Genomic DNA, 15,959 nt, shown 5'->3' with positions numbered 1-15,959 from the left:
CGTGGGGCTCGGAGAGAGCTTTCCGGAATGGGGCCGCAATAGCGATTCCGAGTTCGTTCGAGAAAGTCCCGATGGTTTCGGCGCGCGCTTGCCGTGTCCGCTACGCGGTCGGCCTCGTGGGCATCGGAGAGATCCGACAATGGCGATTCCGAGATCGTTCGAGAGTACAAAGGCGAGGGACGACGCACACAAAACGAGTGCGATCATACCAGCACTAAAGCTCCGGATCCCATCCGAACTCCGAAGTCAAGCGTGCTTGGGCGAGAGTAGTACTAGGATAGGTGAACCCCTGGGAAGTCCTCGTGTTGCACTCCTTTTTGCGCCCCGCGCGGCCAAAAGACTTACTTAAAAACCTCTTTTAAGCTTTTCAATTTTTCCAGCATTATGGCCAACAATAAATGACATTAACTTATAGCAGGAGAATAATGAAATCATCATCTAAAAATTTCTTCATAAACATACAATGATCAGACATGGTTCTAGGATGGGTGACCCCCTGTTGCACTCATTTTTGCGCCCCGAGCGGCCAAAACCTCTCCCGTCGACCTCCGAGGCGATGGTTTTGGGCCTCGGAATTTGCCGTGACCGCTACGCTGTCAGTCTCGTGGGGCTCGGAGAGAGCTTTCCGGAATGGGGCCGCAATAGCGATTCCGAGTTCGTTCGAGAAAGTCCCGATGGTTTCGGCGCGCGCTTGCCGTGTCCGCTACGCGGTCGGCCTCGTGGGCATCGGAGAGATCCGACAATGGCGATTCCGAGATCGTTTGAGAGTACAAAGGCGAGGGACGACGCACACAAAACGAGTGCGATCATACCAGCACTAAAGCTCCGGATCCCATCCGAACTCCGAAGTCAAGCGTGCTTGGGCGAGAGTAGTACTAGGATGGGTGACCCCCTGGGAAGTCCTCGTGTTGCACTCCTTTTTGCGCCCCGCGCGGCCAAAAGACTTACTTAAAACCCTCTTTTAAGCTTTTCAATTTTTCCAGCATTATGGCCAACAATATATGACATTAACTTATAGCAGGAGAATAATGAAATCATCATCTAAAAATTTCTTCATAAACATACAATGATCAGACATGGTTCTAGGATTGGTGACCCCCTGTTGCACTCGTTTTTGCGCCCCGAGCGGCCAAAACCTCTCCCGTCGACCTCCGAGGCGATGGTTTTGGGCCTCGGAATTTGCCGTGACCGCTACGCCGTCAGTCTCGTGGGGCTCGGAGAGAGCTTTCCGGAATGGGGCCGCAATAGCGATTCCGAGTTCGTTCGAGAAAGTCCCGATGGTTTCGGCGCGCGCTTGCCGTGTCCGCTACGCGGTCGGCCTCGTGGGCATCGGAGAGATCCGACAATGGCGATTCCGAGATCGTTCGAGAGTACAAAGGCGAGGGACGACGCACACAAAACGAGTGCGATCATACCAGCACTAAAGCTCCGGATCCCATCCGAACTCCGAAGTCAAGCGTGCTTGGGCGAGAGTAGTACTAGGATGGGTGACCCCCTGGGAAGTCCTCGTGTTGCACTCCTTTTTGCGCCCCGCGCGGCCAAAAGACTTACTTAAAACCCTCTTTTAAGCTTTTCAATTTTTCCAGCATTATGGCCAACAATATATGACATTAACTTATAGCAGGAGAATAATGAAATCATCATCTAAAAATTTCTTCATAAACATACAATGATCAGACATGGTTCTAGGATGGGTGACCCCCTGTTGCACTCGTTTTTGCGCCCCGAGCGGCCAAAACCTCTCCCGTCGACCTCCGAGGCGATGGTTTTGGGCCTCGGAATTTGCCGTGACCGCTACGCAGTCAGTCTCGTGGGGCTCGGAGAGAGCTTTCCGGAATGGGGCCGCAATAGCGATTCCGAGTTCGTTCGAGAAAGTCCCGATGGTTTCGGCGCGCGCTTGCCGTGTCCGCTACGCGGTCGGCCTCGTGGGCATCGGAGAGATCCGACAATGGCGATTCCGAGATCATTCGAGAGTACAAAGGCGAGGGACGACGCACACAAAACGAGTGCGATCATACCAGCACTAAAGCTGCGGATCCCATCCGAACTCCGAAGTCAAGCGTGCTTGGGCGAGAGTAGTACTAGGATAGGTGACCCCCTGGGAAGTCCTCGTGTTGCACTCCTTTTTGCGCCCCGCGCGGCCAAAAGACTTACTTAAAAACCTCTTTTAAGCTTTTCAATTTTTCCAGCATTATGGCCAACAATAAATGACATTAACTTATAGCAGGAGAATAATGAAATCATCATCTAAAAATTTCTTCATAAACATACAATGATCAGACATGGTTCTAGGATGGGTGACCCCCTGTTGCACTCATTTTTGCGCCCCGAGCGGCCAAAACCTCTCCCGTCGACCTCCGAGGCGATGGTTTTGGGCCTCGGAATTTGCCGTGACCGCTACGCCGTCAGTCTCGTGGGGCTCGGAGAGAGCTTTCCGGAATGGGGCCGCAATAGCGATTCCGAGTTCGTTCGAGAAAGTCCCGATGGTTTCGGCGCGCGCTTGCCGTGTCCGCTACGCGGTCGGCCTCGTGGGCATCGGAGAGATCCGACAATGGCGATTCCGAGATCGTTCGAGAGTACAAAGGCGAGGGACGACGCACACAAAACGAGTGCGATCATACCAGCACTAAAGCTCCGGATCCCATCCGAACTCCGAAGTCAAGCGTGCTTGAGCGAGAGTAGTACTAGGATGGGTGACCCCCTGGGAAGTCCTCGTGTTGCACTCCTTTTTGCGCCCCGAGCGGCCAAAAGACTTACTTAAAACCCTCTTTTAAGCTTTTCAATTTTTCCAGCATTATGGCCAACAATAAATGAAATTAACTTATAGCAGGAGAATAATGAAATCATCATCTAAAAATTTCTTCATAAACATACAATGATCAGACATGGTTCTAGGATGGGTGACCCCCTGTTGCACTCGTTTATGCGCCCCGAGCGGCCAAAACCTCTCCCGTCGACCTCCGAGGCGATGGTTTTGGGCCTCGGAATTTGCCGTGACCGCTACGCCGTCAGTCTCGTGGGGCTCGGAGAGAGCTTTCCGGAATGGGGCCGCAATAGCGATTCCGAGTTCGTTCGAGAAAGTCCCGATGGTTTCGGCGCGCGCTTGCCGTGTCCGCTACGCGGTCGGCCTCGTGGGCATCGGAGAGATCCGACAATGGCGATTCCGAGATCGTTCGAGAGTACAAAGGCGAGGGACGACGCACACAAAAGGAGTGCGATCATACCAGCACTAAAGCTCCGGATCCCATCCGAACTCCGAAGTCAAGCGTGCTTGGGCGAGAGTAGTACTAGGATAGGTGACCCCCTGGGAAGTCCTCGTGTTGCACTCCTTTTTGCGCCCCGCGCGGCCAAAAGACTTACTTAAAAACCTCTTTTAAGCTTTTCAATTTTTCCAGCATTATGGCCAACAATAAATGACATTAACTTATAGCAGGAGAATAATGAAATCATCATCTAAAAATTTCTTCATAAACATACAATGATCAGACATGGTTCTAGGATGGGTGACCCCCTGTTGCACTCGTTTTTGCGCCCCGAGCGGCCAAAACCTCTCCCGTCGACCTCCGAGGCGATGGTTTTGGGCCTCGGAATTTGCCGTGACCGCTACGCAGTCAGTCTCGTGGGGCTCGGAGAGAGCTTTCCGGAATGGGGCCGCAATAGCGATTCCGAGTTCGTTCGAGAAAGTCCCGATGGTTTCGGCGCGCGCTTGCCGTGTCCGCTACGTGGTCGGCCTCGTGGGCATCGGAGAGATCCGACAATGGCGATTCCGAGATCGTTCGAGAGTACAAAGGCGAGGGACGACGCACACAAAACGAGTGCGATCATACCAGCACTAAAGCTCCGGATCCCATCCGAACTCCGAAGTCAAGCGTGCTTGGGCGAGAGTAGTACTAGGATGGGTGACCCCCTGGGAAGTCCTCGTGTTGCACTCCTTTTTGCGCCCCGCGCGGCCAAAAGACTTACTTAAAAACCTCTTTTAAGCTTTTCAATTTTTCCAGCATTATGGCCAACAATAAATGACATTAACTTATAGCAGGAGAATAATGAAATCATCATCTAAAAATTTCTTCATAAACATACAATGATCAGACATGGTTCTAGGATGGGTGACCCCCTGTTGCACTCGTTTTTGCGCCCCGAGCGGCCAAAACCTCTCCCGTCGACCTCCGAGGCGATGGTTTTGGGCCTCGGAATTTGCCGTGACCGCTACGCAGTCAATCTCGTGGGGCTCGGAGAGAGCTTTCCGGAATGGGGCCGCAATAGCGATTCCGAGTTCGTTCGAGAAAGTCCCGATGGTTTCGGCGCGCGCTTGCCGTGTCCGCTACGCGGTCGGCCTCGTGGGCATCGGAGAGATCCGACAATGGCGATTCCGAGATCGTTCGAGAGTACAAAGGCGAGGGACGACGCACACAAAACGAGTGCGATCATACCAGCACTAAAGCTCCGGATCCCATCCGAACTCCGAAGTCAAGCGTGCTTGGGCGAGAGTAGTACTAGGATAGGTGACCCCCTGGGAAGTCCTCGTGTTGCACTCCTTTTTGCGCCCCGCGCGGCCAAAAGACTTACTTAAAAACCTCTTTTAAGCTTTTCAATTTTTCCAGCATTATGGCCAACAATAAATGACATTAACTTATAGCAGGAGAATAATGAAATCATCATCTAAAAATTTCTTCATAAACATACAATGATCAGACATGGTTCTAGGATGGGTGACCCCCTGTTGCACTCATTTTTGCGCCCCGAGCGGCCAAAACCTCTCCCGTCGACCTCCGAGGCGATGGTTTTGGGCCTCGGAATTTGCCGTGACCGCTACGCCGTCAGTCTCGTGGGGCTCGGAGAGAGCTTTCCGGAATGGGGCCGCAATAGCGATTCCGAGTTCGTTCGAGAAAGTCCCGATGGTTTCGGCGCGCGCTTGCCGTGTCCGCTATGCGGTCGGCCTCGTGGGCATCGGAGAGATCCGACAATGGCGATTCCGAGATCGTTCGAGAGTACAAAGGCGAGGGACGACGCACACAAAACGAGTGCGATCATACCAGCACTAAAGCTCCGGATCCCATCCGAACTCCGAAGTCAAGCGTGCTTGGGCGAGAGTAGTACTAGGATGGGTGACCCCCTGGGAAGTCCTCGTGTTGCACTCCTTTTTGCGCCCCGCGCGGCCAAAAGACTTACTTAAAACCCTCTTTTAAGCTTTTCAATTTTTCCAGCATTATGGCCAACAATAAATGACATTAACTTATAGCAGGAGAATAATGAAATCATCATCTAAAAATTTCTTCATAAACATACAATGATCAGACATGGTTCTAGGATGGGTGACCCCCTGTTGCACTCATTTTTGCGCCCCGAGCGGCCAAAACCTCTCCCGTCGACCTCCGAGGCGATGGTTTTGGGCCTCGGAATTTGCCGTGACCGCTACGCCGTCAGTCTCGTGGGGCTCGGAGAGAGCTTTCCGGAATGGGGCCGCAATAGCGATTCCGAGTTCGTTCGAGAAAGTCCCGATGGTTTCGGCGCGCGCTTGCCGTGTCCGCTACGCGGTCGGCCTCGTGGGCATCGGAGAGATCCGACAATGGCGATTCCGAGATCGTTCGAGAGTACAAAGGCGAGGGACGACGCACACAAAACGAGTGCGATCATACCAGCACTAAAGCTCCGGATCCCATCCGAACTCCGAAGTCAAGCGTGCTTGGGCGAGAGTAGTACTAGGATGGGTGACCCCCTGGGAAGTCCTCGTGTTGCACTCCTTTTTGCGCCCCGCGCGGCCAAAAGACTTACTTAAAACCCTCTTTTAAGCTTTTCAATTTTTCCAGCATTATGGCCAACAATAAATGACATTAACTTATAGCAGGAGAATAATGAAATCATCATCTAAAAATTTCTTCATAAACATACAATGATCAGACATGGTTCTAGGATGGGTGACCCCCTGTTGCACTCATTTTTGCGCCCCGAGCGGCCAAAACCTCTCCCGTCGACCTCCGAGGCGATGGTTTTGGGCCTCGGAATTTGCCGTGACCGCTACGCCGTCAGTCTCGTGGGGCTCGGAGAGAGCTTTCCGGAATGGGGCCGCAATAGCGATTCCGAGTTCGTTCGAGAAAGTCCCGATGGTTTCGGCGCGCGCTTGCCGTGTCCGCTACGCGGTCGGCCTCGTGGGCATCGGAGAGATCCGACAATGGCGATTCCGAGATCGTTCGAGAGTACAAAGGCGAGGGACGACGCACACAAAACGAGTGCGATCATACCAGCACTAAAGCTCCGGATCCCATCCGAACTCCGAAGTCAAGCGTGCTTGGGCGAGAGTAGTACTAGGATGGGTGACCCCCTGGGAAGTCCTCGTGTTGCACTCCTTTTTGCGCCCCGCGCGGCCAAAAGACTTACTTAAAACCCTCTTTTAAGCTTTTCAATTTTTCCAGCATTATGGCCAACAATAAATGACATTAACTTATAGCAGGAGAATAATGAAATCATCATCTAAAAATTTCTTCATAAACATACAATGATCAGACATGGTTCTAGGATGGGTGACCCCCTGTTACACTCGTTTTTGCGCCCCGAGCGGCCAAAACCTCTCCCGTCGACCTCCGAGGCGATGGTTTTGGGCCTCGGAATTTGCCGTGACCGCTACGCCGTCAATCTCGTGGGGCTCGGAGAGAGCTTTCCGGAATGGGGCCGCAATAGCGATTCCGAGTTCGTTCGCGAAAGTCCCGATGGTTTCGGCGCGCGCTTGCCGTGTCCGGTACGCGATCGGCCTCGTGGGCATCGGACACAAAGGCGATTCCGAGATCGTTCGAGAGTACAAAGGCGAGGGACGACGCACACAAAATGAGTGCGATCATACCAGCACTAAAGCTCCGGATCCCATCCGAACTCCGAAGTCAAGCGTGCTTGGGCGAGAGTAGTACTAGGATGGGTGACCGCCTGGGAAGTCCTCGTGTTGCACTCCTTTTTGCGCCCCGCGCGGCCAAAAGACTTACTTAAAACCCTCTTTTAAGCTTTTCAATTTTTCCAGCATTATGGCCAACAATAAATGACATTAACTTATAGCAGGAGAATAATGAAATCATCATCTAAAAATTTCTTCATAAACATACAATGATCAGACATGGTTCTAGGATGGGTGACCCCCTGTTGCACTCGTTTTTGCGCCCCGAGCGGCCAAAACCTCTCCCGTCGACCTCCGAGGCGATGGTTTTGGGCCTCGGAATTTGCCGTGACCGCTACGCCGTCAATCTCGTGGGGCTCGGAGAGAGCTTTCCGGATTGGGGCCGCAATAGCGATTCCGAGTTCGTTCGAGAAAGTCCCGATGGTTTCGGCGCGCGCTTGCCGTGTCCGGTACGCGATCGGCCTCGTGGGCATCGGAGAGATCCGACAATGGCGATTCCGAGATCGTTCGAGAGTACAAAGGCGAGGGACGACGCACACACAACGAGTGCAATCATACCAGAACTAAAGCACCGGATCCCATCAGAACTCCGAAGTTAAGCGTGCTTGGGCGAGAGTAGTACTAGGATGGGTGAAACCTGGGAAGTCCTCGTGTTGCACTCTTTTCTGCGCCCCGAGCGGCCAAAAGACTTCCTTAAAACCCTCTTTTAGGCTTTTCAATTTTTTCAGCATTATGGCCAACAACAAATGTCATTCACAAGAAGTTCTATCCATCTTCGCTGCCTCATGTTTAACTCTTTCTGAGTGAAAATATATTTTAAACTCTTGTGATCAGTAAAGATTTCAAACTGTCGACCATACAAATAATGTCTCCAAATCTTTAGAGCAAAAATAATTGCTGCCAATTCCTAATCATGAGTTGGATAATTCAATTCATAACCTTTAAGTTGCCTAGAAGGATAAGCAATTACTCTCCCTTCCTGCATCAAAACACATCCTAGGCCCTTTCTTGAAGTATCAGTATAAACTACAAATCCCTCACTACCACTTGGAATAGTGAGAATAGGGGCACTAGTCAATCTTCTTTTTAACTCTTGAAAGCTTTGCTCACAGTCATCACCCCATACAAATTTCATATTCTTCTTAGTGAGTTTGGTGAAAGGTTGAGCAATTCGAGAAAATCCCTCCACAAATCTCCTGTAATAACCTACCATGCCCAAGAAACTTCTAACCTCTGTTACATTTGTTGGTACTTCCCATTCAACTACAGCTTCTATTTTCTTTGGATCAACAGATATACCCTCCCCTGAAATCACATGACCTAAGAAAGCAACTTCATTCAACCAAAATTCACATTTGCTAAACTTCGCATACAACTTCTTTTCTCTTAGTATGGACAACACATCTCTCAAGTGCTCCTTATGCTCCTGATTACTCTTTGAATACACCAATATGTCATCAATAAATACAATTACACAGATATCCAAGAGCGGTTGAAATATCCTATTCATTAGTTCCATAAAAGCTGCAGGGGCATTTGTCAGACCAAAAGGCATCACTAAGAATTCATAATGACCATATCGAGTTCTGAAAGCTGTTTTTGAAATATCCTCCTCCTTGATCTTCAACTGATAGTAACCTGACCTCAGGTAAATCTTAGAGAATACTTGTGCACCCTGCAGTTGATCAAACAAATCATCAATTTTAGGTATGGGATACTTGTTTTTTATGGTCACCTGATTCAACTGTCTATAATCAATACAAAGCCTCAATGTTCCATCCTTCTTCTTCACTAATAGTACCGGAGCACCCCATGATAAAATATTAAGCCAAATAAAATCCTCATTTAATAATCCTTATAGTTGTTTTTGTAATTCCACTTACTCAAATGATATCATTCTACAGAGAGGCTTAGATATTGGGATTGTCCCAAAGACCGAATCAAAAGCAAAGTCACGTTTGGAGGTAATCCAAGCAATTCATCCTGGGATACATTAGGCAAGGAGATAAATCATGTCCAATACTCTCAAAATAAAAGATCGAATGATCAAATATGCAAAAAGTGATCATTTGTTATATAACAATCCATACTGGTATGATAAGAAGATAGTCAATCCATACCAAGTATAATATCAAAACTCCAAATCTCTAGGAGAACTAAATCAACAAAAAGTTCAAGTTCTCCAATAAAAATCAGACAAGAGGACCAGATTCAAGTTCGTTATCAAAGAATCTCCAATGATCGTATTTTACATATATCACATAATACAGTGGTCTAGGTTGAATACCCAAGTGATAGGCAACATGTTACGAATCAAATCGTAGATAGAACCCATGTTCAAACAAATATTTGCATTCTTTCATAAACATGCATAATACCTTCGACCACTAATTCAGAAGTTTTAGAATCATATTCAGTGATAGCATACACTCTGACATGGGCTGATGGTTTATGAGGCAGTGACTCTTTCTTCTTGTTCCAATGGCAGTCTTTTATTTTATGATCCAACTTTCCGCACGCAAAATAGACTCTAGCCACTCACAAACACAAACTTGTTTCATAATTTAACTTGCAATTCACACATGATTGAGTCTTTTGTGGTGACTTCCCTTTTCAAATCCAAATGTCTTGACCCTCTTGTTATCACTTTCTGATTCATTTCCAATCACATTCTTATTGGTAAACTTGTCCTTATCATTCTTGTCACTGATCTCCAAAAATTCTTTTCATTGTTGCCAATAATAATCAGCCTCTACTTCCAATATAATGTAGCAAAAGAAATCTTTTGATCATTATAACAATTTTGTATATCAAATATCTTCTCCATTTGCATCATCCATTTTTCTGCCACCAATGAAATTAGGTTCACCAAACTTCCATTGTGCTACTTTGATTTGATATCCCTGATCAACCCTTTCATCCCATTTAATTAATCAGAAACAATTGAAATAGGATGACCAAATTACCTCATCATCCTTGATTCCTAAAATGCATCAAAGAAAATTTCCACCAATCAATATAGTTCACTAGACCTCAATATATTTTGCACGTCAACATATCAAATATTTCAGTGATCCTCAAACTATGCTCTGATACCACCTCTGTCACGACCCCACAAAACGTATCGATAATATTTAAAATCTTCATCACAACTAACCCAGGATCCAAACACACATTTGAGGTCACTAAGAAAACATTCAAATCAAAATTTTCACTTCTATAATCTACCGCTTCATAACCCTGTGCAATTCATAAACATAGCACACATCACTCGATAATTCATACAATCTGAACTCAACTCATCAAAATAAAAACCACAGTGTAAATCCACAAGTGGGGAATTCTATGTAGTCACCACAAACATCGATTTACCATAAGTTCATATCATTACACGAATTTAATTTAACATTCCAAAACCCTATACATGAGGGATCCAATAACTTACACAAAATCCACAGGTTTAGATTCATAGTCACATTTCATTAGATGCAAGGTAGCTTATACACAACTACATATATGCTAACAAAAGTTCTGCCCAACGTCTTCTAAACTTTCCACTGCCTCAGCCCATTCTTAACATTTAAGCAAGCGATACGCTATCCTGAAAAATTTATCAACAAACGGGGTGAGCATAAAGAGCTCAGCAAGTGACTAACATATCCATATCAAAATAGTACAATTTCCAAAGAGATACAGTTTCAAAACACAAAGCAAAATATACGATTTCGTAGACATAATATCATTAGGAGCAGAATCACAATTTGTCCTTTCAATCATGCATATTTGGTTCCTGACAGATGGAGCATATCAGAAACAAAGGAAACATATCAGAGCTTATCAATGGCATATAAAATGTCTCGAAGCATATCAACAGCATATGGAACATTTCGAAGCAAAATCATCAGTGAATGAAGCCTTTCAGAGCATATAGGTACACATATCGTACAAGAGCTCAAACGTCGTCCTTAACGTTGCAATCATATCAATCTTATCCAGAGTACGAACAGAAATAACTCACCAAAACTCTGGATGTCATATCAAACATATAGAGGGTGTAGTGGGATCTCAGTCAGAATATGATTCATCCATTTCTGAATGACCACCTGACAAAAGTCTCCCACGTCTGGGAGCTCCATCCACCCACGTCTAGGTGAAGTCAAAGGGGGCCGGCAGAGCATCGCAGGCTCTAATCACATACCCACAAAGCGGGCAACAAGCGCATACCCTTTACCATTTCTGGCAAAGGTCCAGAATATCCCACATAACAGGACCCCACAAAGCGGGCAAATAGCGCATACCCTTTACCATTTCTGGCAAAGGTCCAGACAATCCCACACACCAGAGTACAAAAGGGCAGTTTCAATAATAAGTAGCATATATCGGAAGCACACGCGGAACAACGAAGCTTACATGTGCCTTTTTAAAAACAAATGACGCAAGGATACAAATCTCTCACAAATGTAATCATTTTAGAAAGGAAAATGGAAGCAAGAGTGTACAGGGAATCCAATTATAGTTAGCTCAATTCAAATAAGAAGGTTAGACGAATTCAAGTATCCAAAGGAATGGAACAGAATAAGCGAAATCGACCAAAACTCGATTTCGGACAGAATTCCAGTGGCACATCAAACAAATATTTCAGAATAACAATTATGCTCCAATACCCATAAGAAGACCATGGTCGAACCATATATCAATCTATATTCGGATGGAACAGATTTCATATGAAACAGGGCTCCCAACACAGAGTTACCTCAGATTTGGTAACACAAGGTCAAAATCACAATCACTGTTTTGCAGAATTTATAGGGTCGGACTCAACAGATAATAGGGTAGGAAATTGAATTCCAAAATTTCCAAACTGTATGTCAAAAGAAAGATTTTCAAATCTAGTTTCAAATAAAATCAGTTTGGTACAAATCAGAATTTTCAACAGGGAGTTATAGGTATTTTAGTATCGATAGGTCAAAAATCTTGAACTCTGTTTTACAGCGTCTATAGTCTCATTTGAGAAAAATGTTTGGGTAAGTATTCGGTGTCCAAATTCTACAAAATCGGTGTCAAAAGAAAGACATAAGAGTCTAATTACAAAAAAAATAGTTCCTGCCTGAATTCACATGTTGTGCTAAATCTTATAGCCGAAACAGTGTATAGGGGTCAGTATACCGAAAATATTTCAGAATCCATGGTTTTAAGTCCAAAGAGAGACATATCAGTTTCTAAATAGAAATCTTCCAATTTATTTTGAATCAACATAAAAACAGAGTCTAATACTTCTGTAGGATGGGGTTAGAACACTTGCCTTTGAGAATTTTTACCCCAAATGAAAAGATTAAAGCAAGAACCCAAAAAGCCCCAATTTTTGTTTCTCTTCTTCTTCTTCTTCTTCTTCTTCTTCTTCTTCTTCTTCTTCTTTCTTTCTTTCTTTCCCTGATCACCCACGAGCTGCCTCCTCTGCTTCCTTAAGAACGAAGGCAGAGAAGCTTAAGCGGTGGGATTTGTCATTTGGTGCATTTTGCAGATTAGTCCTTGTTTTTATCATATTCACGATTAGGTCCTTAGGGTTTACATATAGGTCCTCAGATTCTTCTCTTTTTTTTTTTCAACAGATCTCCCAAATCTTAAAAATATGTTACCTCTAATTCATACTCTATTTCTTTTGTCAATTAAAATAGATGCTTACATTATCACCAAAATTATACGAACATTCGGAAATGAGGGGTGTTACAATTATGGCCAACAATAAATATGTCATTAACATATAGCAGGAGAATAATGAAATCATCATCTAAAAATTTCTTCATAAACATACAATGATCAAACATGGTTCTAGGATGGGTGACCCCCTGTTGCACACGTTTTTGTTCCCCGAGCGGCCAAAACCTCTCCCGTCGACCTCCGAGGCGATGGTTTTGGGCTTCGGAATTTGCCGTGACCGCTACGCCGTCAGTCTCATGGGGCTCGGAGAGAGCTTTCCGGAATGGGGCCGCAATAGCGATTCCGAGTTCGTTCGAGAAAGTCCCGATGGTTTCAGCGTGCGCTTGCCGTGTCCGGTACGCGGTCGGCCTCGTGGGCATCGGAGAGATCCGACAATGGCGATTCCGAGATGGTTCGAGAGTACAAAGGCGAGGGAAGACGCACACAAAACGAGTGCGATCATACCAGCACTAAAGCAACGGATCCCAACAGAACTCCGAAGTTAAGCGTGCTTGGGCGAGAGTAGTACTAGGATGGTTGACCCCTTGGGAAGTCCTCGTGTTGCACTCCTTTTTGCGTCCCGAGCGGCCAAAAGACTTACTTAAAACTCTCTTTTAAGCTTTTCAATTTTTCCAGCATTATGGCCAACAATAAATATGTCATTAACATATAGCAGGAGAATAATGACATCATCATCTAAAAATTTCTTCATAAATATACAATGATCAGACATGGTTCTAGGATGGGTGACCCCCTGTTGCACTCGTTTTTGCGCGCCGAGCGGCCAAAACCTCTCTCGTCGATTTCCGAGGCCATGGTTTTGGGCCTCGGAATTTGCTGTTGGGAAATCATAGGGGGGCGACATCATATGCGCAGCGGAAGAACAAGAAAACAAAAATCCCCGATTCCCAAAAAGATGTTCATCGTCGTGCGAAGATTGGTGCGCAAAATCCGCAAAAAACACAAAACTGCGTATAGAGATTGTGTTACCTAGGGAGATCGTATATCCCTGTTTCCTTGCAGATCCTTAGGAGAGGGTGAAGGAGGTCAAGCGTCCTCCTCTCTAGCGGTGATCCACACAGCAGGGTTGCGACGACGCTCCTCAAAACTCCAGGCCTACTCTGAGGGGGAGAGGGAGAGGAGAATAGGAAGGGCAAGCAAAGACTCTAGCCTATGAGGCTGTGAATCCCTCCTATTTATAGAGATCCCGTGTCAAAACCCTAATGGGTCCTTTCCCTAGTGGGTATTGGATCTGCATCCAATAAGACAAGGGCTCCGTCGGATATCTCATATCCGAACCTCTACTCATCGCAATGCCTACCATATGTGTGTGACCCTCTAGGCCCAATATCGAGCTGGCCGTGAGTCATACCTGTCAGAACTCCTTCTAACTCAGTGAATTATTATCTCTGTAATAATTCACTCAACTCATCGACTACGGAAGTACTAGGCCACTACGCCGTAGTCCCCAGACGATACAGGGGAATCCAATCCATTGGACCTGTCTGTCCTCAGTTACCATGTACCTATAGTCCCTCATCCATCTAATATCCCAGAGACCGTATATCGAGCATGGTGCTGTCAGACCCATACGGTTTCTACTCGAGTCTCGCTCTAATCGGATTCTCCCGGAGAACTCTTTCTCTCTCAACCCGAATGACCCTGGCCAGGGATTTGTCTGAGCAAGAACACATGGGATATTCCTCTCATGATACCGAGAGTGGATGATCCTCTATCGACACTCAATAGCCCTCGTAAGGTCGACTACCACTCCCAATGACCAGCTGTACTAGATCTGGGAACAGCCAAACCTATAAGTCTGGTATCAAAGAGTGGAGCACTCATACAGGACATCCTTGGTGTCTCAAGTCTAAGAACCAGATACACCACTAGGACTACGGAATCGTTGTCTGACAATAAGGCATCATCAACCATCCAGCATTCCGTAAGCAGATCAATCAGTGAACTCATTCTCCAATGAGCACCTGTACTGTATCCCTAGTGTCCCTACACGAGCAGCTATGAGACCAGCTGCATCCATCATATGGACGGGTATACAGCACACCAGTCTATCCGGTTATCACGATGTCCCTCTCGAGTAACCTATGACCGGGATTATTTAGGATATGTGTTTAAAGGTGAATTGATCTCATTATCGTGATCTCATCACGATCCGATTCCCATTGCACAAATCCAAGGACATCACAATATATATGCATTTATGCAATAGTTATAAAGTGATATACGCCAAAATATAATAAGCAAAAAGATTCTGTATCAAGTCACACGTGCCATCACTCACGTGATTGGCTTGCTGGGCACTTATGACTAGCAATCTCCCACTTGACCTAAAGCCAATCACCTATGTGTCTGATCCCCATCAGACCCCTGTGACGCTCAAAGACAATCTGAGACAATGGCTTTGTTAGTGGATCTGCAATGTTATCTTCGGATGGAACTCTTTCCACTGCTACATCTCCTCGGGTCACGATCTCTCTGATAAGGTGGAACCTCCTCAGAACATGCTTAGATTTCTGATGAGACCTAGGTTCCTTCGCTTGAGCAATTGCCCCGTTGTTGTCGCAATATAGGGAGATCGGCTCCTCACTATCCGGCACGACTCCCAAATCTGTGATGAACTTCTTCAACCAGACTCCCTCCTTTGCTGCATCTGATGCAGCAATGTACTCCGCCTCTGTGGTCGAGTCAGCAGTGGTATCTTGCTTGGAACTCTTCCAGCACACTGCTCCTCCATTCAAGGTGTACACATACCCTGAATTCGACTTGCTATCATCGACATCAGACTGAAAACTTGAGTCAGTGTAGCCTTCAACCTTAAGGCTATTACCTCCATATACTAGTAAAAGATCCTTAGTCCTTCTCAAGTACTTAAGGATATACTTTACTGCTTTCCAGTGCTCCAAGCCTGGATCCGCCTGATACCTGCTCGTGACACTCAGAGCATGCGCTATATCAGGCCTAGTACATAGCATGGCATACATGATAGACCCTATTGCTGAGGCATAAGGTATCATATCCATGTTCGCCCTTTCTTCTGGAGTCTTTGGGGACATACTCGTAGAAAGCGATATCCCATGTCTCATCGGTATGAGACCTCTTTTGGAATTTTCCATGCCAAACCTTTTGACAATAGTTTCTATGTACCTGGACTGGGACAAGCCAAGCATCCTTTTGGATCTATCTCTATAGATTCTAATCCCCAAGATATAAGATGCTTCTCCTAAGTCCTTCATGGAGAAGTGTCTAGATAACCAAGCCTTTATTGTGGATAGCATTCCTATGTCATTCCCAATGATGAGGATGTCATCCACATATAACACCAAAAAGCTAATAGCGCTCCCACTTACCTTTCTGTATACAC

General features: G+C 46.2%; 14 non-coding genes across 14 annotated transcripts; all 14 read left to right on the top strand.

Annotated features, from left to right (window-relative positions):
* Positions 1 to 195: 195 nt before the first annotated feature.
* LOC135620921 (5S ribosomal RNA) lies at positions 196 to 314 on the top strand. The gene has a single exon (XR_010490150.1). It is a non-coding gene; the product is annotated as a 5S ribosomal RNA (ribosomal RNA).
* A 484-nt stretch (positions 315 to 798) lies between these two features.
* LOC135621750 (5S ribosomal RNA) lies at positions 799 to 917 on the top strand. Its single transcript, XR_010490910.1, has one exon. It is a non-coding gene; the product is annotated as a 5S ribosomal RNA (ribosomal RNA).
* A 484-nt stretch (positions 918 to 1,401) lies between these two features.
* On the top strand, positions 1,402 to 1,520 carry LOC135621747 (5S ribosomal RNA). Its single transcript, XR_010490908.1, has one exon. It is a non-coding gene; the product is annotated as a 5S ribosomal RNA (ribosomal RNA).
* A 484-nt stretch (positions 1,521 to 2,004) lies between these two features.
* Positions 2,005 to 2,123, top strand: LOC135620875 (5S ribosomal RNA). Its single transcript, XR_010490104.1, has one exon. It is a non-coding gene; the product is annotated as a 5S ribosomal RNA (ribosomal RNA).
* Positions 2,124 to 2,607: 484 nt separating this feature from the next.
* On the top strand, positions 2,608 to 2,726 carry LOC135620701 (5S ribosomal RNA). Its single transcript, XR_010489939.1, has one exon. It is a non-coding gene; the product is annotated as a 5S ribosomal RNA (ribosomal RNA).
* A 484-nt stretch (positions 2,727 to 3,210) lies between these two features.
* On the top strand, positions 3,211 to 3,329 carry LOC135620655 (5S ribosomal RNA). The gene has a single exon (XR_010489894.1). It is a non-coding gene; the product is annotated as a 5S ribosomal RNA (ribosomal RNA).
* Positions 3,330 to 3,813: 484 nt separating this feature from the next.
* On the top strand, positions 3,814 to 3,932 carry LOC135621746 (5S ribosomal RNA). The gene has a single exon (XR_010490907.1). It is a non-coding gene; the product is annotated as a 5S ribosomal RNA (ribosomal RNA).
* A 484-nt stretch (positions 3,933 to 4,416) lies between these two features.
* On the top strand, positions 4,417 to 4,535 carry LOC135620654 (5S ribosomal RNA). Its single transcript, XR_010489893.1, has one exon. It is a non-coding gene; the product is annotated as a 5S ribosomal RNA (ribosomal RNA).
* Positions 4,536 to 5,019: 484 nt separating this feature from the next.
* On the top strand, positions 5,020 to 5,138 carry LOC135621745 (5S ribosomal RNA). Its single transcript, XR_010490906.1, has one exon. It is a non-coding gene; the product is annotated as a 5S ribosomal RNA (ribosomal RNA).
* A 484-nt stretch (positions 5,139 to 5,622) lies between these two features.
* Positions 5,623 to 5,741, top strand: LOC135621744 (5S ribosomal RNA). Its single transcript, XR_010490905.1, has one exon. It is a non-coding gene; the product is annotated as a 5S ribosomal RNA (ribosomal RNA).
* Positions 5,742 to 6,225: 484 nt separating this feature from the next.
* Positions 6,226 to 6,344, top strand: LOC135621743 (5S ribosomal RNA). The gene has a single exon (XR_010490904.1). It is a non-coding gene; the product is annotated as a 5S ribosomal RNA (ribosomal RNA).
* A 477-nt stretch (positions 6,345 to 6,821) lies between these two features.
* On the top strand, positions 6,822 to 6,940 carry LOC135621742 (5S ribosomal RNA). Its single transcript, XR_010490903.1, has one exon. It is a non-coding gene; the product is annotated as a 5S ribosomal RNA (ribosomal RNA).
* A 484-nt stretch (positions 6,941 to 7,424) lies between these two features.
* Positions 7,425 to 7,542, top strand: LOC135621086 (5S ribosomal RNA). Its single transcript, XR_010490312.1, has one exon. It is a non-coding gene; the product is annotated as a 5S ribosomal RNA (ribosomal RNA).
* Positions 7,543 to 13,028: 5,486 nt separating this feature from the next.
* Positions 13,029 to 13,147, top strand: LOC135620856 (5S ribosomal RNA). Its single transcript, XR_010490086.1, has one exon. It is a non-coding gene; the product is annotated as a 5S ribosomal RNA (ribosomal RNA).
* Positions 13,148 to 15,959: the final 2,812 nt, after the last annotated feature.

Source organism: Musa acuminata, chromosome BXJ2-8 (genome assembly GCF_036884655.1).
Source record: "Musa acuminata AAA Group cultivar baxijiao chromosome BXJ2-8, Cavendish_Baxijiao_AAA, whole genome shotgun sequence".
Taxonomy (NCBI): Eukaryota; Viridiplantae; Streptophyta; class Magnoliopsida; order Zingiberales; family Musaceae; genus Musa; species Musa acuminata.
The sequence above is the reverse complement of the archived record's forward strand: the minus strand, read 5'-3'. Positions and strand labels throughout refer to the sequence as shown.